The 2,366-nt window shown below is 45.7% G+C and overlaps 1 non-coding gene across 1 annotated transcript; it reads right to left on the reverse strand.

Moving 5' to 3' along the window:
* Positions 1-1,423: 1,423 nt before the first annotated feature.
* On the reverse strand, positions 1,424-1,497 carry trnan-guu (transfer RNA asparagine (anticodon GUU)). Its single transcript has one exon. It is a non-coding gene; the product is annotated as a tRNA-Asn (tRNA).
* Between the last annotated feature and the right edge of the window lie 869 nt (positions 1,498-2,366).

The raw sequence follows: 2,366 nt of genomic DNA on the forward strand, positions 1-2,366 counted from the left end.
TGTCCTGCTCCCATTTTGCCTCCCGGTCGCTTTGCTGCTGCATAAAGCCCCCCAACAGGATAGAAAGTTCATCAAAGTTGTGTGGGTCCTTAAGTTGCTCTCCGACTGCCCCCTGCTGGTTAACATCATCAGGAGCCTTGGACAGACTTCTGTATCACTGCCTCCTACTGGCCTGGAGCCACCGCTGCCACCATTTGTGAGATAGTTTAGCTCGAGCGTCTAGGAAGGTGGTAGGTAGACAGACTCAGCAGTCATAAGGATTTCCCAGAGGTGATGTTTTTTATTTACAGTGTTATTTACTAGTCCTGCATGCTGGGCCCAAAGAAAAGAAGCAAACAATTAAACCACGTTCAAACTTTGCAACTCAAATAAAGGTAACTGAAACTAACTTATGACTGTGTGTTTGCTTTAACCTACATATGCTTTGATGTGACCTGTAACCTAATGCTAACACAAACAAACTCGGGATAGTAAGTGATGCAATGTTAAAAAAGCAATGGTAAATTATAGCAAAATGATAATGTAATGTATAAGACTAACCCAGAAGGGACAAGCGGTGAGTGGTCAGAATTCTCACCCACTTTGTCACACCCGGACAGTCTGAAAGCCGCCGATGGTTACGTTGTCATCGGGAATGTCCTGGTGCAGCCATGTCTCCATAAAGCACATTAAACTACACTCCCGGTACTCCCTCTGACTCCTGGCCAGCTTAGCTCATCCATCATGTTTGCCAGCAATCGCACATTGCCCATGATGAAAGATGGGAGACACGGCTTATATCTCCTCTTCTCCATGAGCCTCTGTTGTCTCGACCCACCTCTCTTCTCTCATCGCTTCGTTCCTCCTCTCCTCTCCGATGTTCTGGTCTCCAAGCCGGCCGGCTTCAGAGCGATCAGCTGATGTCTGGAGTAAACAATGCCGCCCAGAAGTTGCTGCATGACTGTACGATGTTTGAATGAAAGTAATTCCAGAGTGAAAAAAAGTACCAGAACTCTCTCCACCAGCATGTTTGGAGAGGGCACAACTTCAAAAGTCAGAATTTTAAAAAGTACTGAGTTAGATAAAAGGAATAAAGGAGAAAAGTAAGAAAAAATAAGAAAACAAACAGGAGCGACTGTAAAAGGCTGCATGCACAGTCGGCGCATGTGTACTCATAACGTCATAACTCTCATTCCTTTTTCAGTAAAATCAAAGTTGCGTAAAAGATAAACAGGCCTTCTGTTCAACTACAGGATGGCATGTGCTATCGGAAAAGCCAACATCTCTGAGGCTTCTGGAATCACAAGAGCAATAAGGAGTGAGCTGTGGGAGTCTAGCAAGGTCAAGGCGGCCTCTCCACTGGTACTGTAAGGTCCTGTTTGACATCAAGGTACACATGGAAACTCATGCATCGACCTCGTGCTTCAGAGGTATAACAACAGAGCGTCCCTGGGTGGACTCGAACCACCATCCTCTCGGTTAACAGCTGAGCGCACTGGCCGATTGCGCCACAGAGACATTCCTTTGGGTCCATCCGTCGTCAAAACACCGTGTGTACTCGTCTTCCAATCTCGGTTCCGTGATGCATGAAAGCCCTTTGACCTCTAGCAAGGTCGAGGGACACTGGCACTGGTCCTGTAAGGTCCTGTTTGACGAGTGGGACGTCAAGGTTGACAAATAAGTTTAAAGATCATGCATGGACCTCGTGCTTCATCGACATGCCTTTTGCCTTTGGGTAGGCATTCAAAACACCCCGTGTACTCGTCTTCCGATCTCGGTTCCATGATGCATGAAGGCCATGTCCTTTTGATGTAATGAATGTGTCCCCTCCATTGGGACTCATCCTACAATCCAGTGGGATAGAGGATGTTTAGCAGTCTCTGGTGAGATCACCAGCACTGTGTTGCACCAGGTATGTTAAGTTCAAACATAGCCTAGTATGAACGTAATTTCTAACTTGGGTTGGAGTTTACGCGCTACTAAGATTTTACTAACACCAGGTGAAATAGTTCCAACATAGGCCTAAGTTACAACTTAAATCTTACACCTAGCCCTGTTCCTGTTTACAGCCAAGTCTTACCTCTGGAATGGGTACACCTTGACTGTGGGCGGAGCAGCAACGGGTAGTGTTTCTGTCCCACAGCGTGAACAGTGGCCGTAGAAGTACAAGCAGTTTGTTCTTCAGTCTACGATGGCAGAGTAAAAAGACTAATGATTAGCACATGTACTTGTAAACCACAAATAGAGCAGACACAATATGGACTTTTACCTATGCATTCAATGTAACTAACATTAAACTAAAACAGCTTACTTCTATTCTGACTTCTATTCGGACCCAGGGTTCTTCCTCACCATCGATATTTCTTCCAAAGAGAAATGGCACAGCA

This window comes from Enoplosus armatus, chromosome 2 (genome assembly GCF_043641665.1).
Source record: "Enoplosus armatus isolate fEnoArm2 chromosome 2, fEnoArm2.hap1, whole genome shotgun sequence".
Lineage (NCBI taxonomy): Eukaryota > Metazoa > Chordata > Actinopteri > Centrarchiformes > Enoplosidae > Enoplosus > Enoplosus armatus.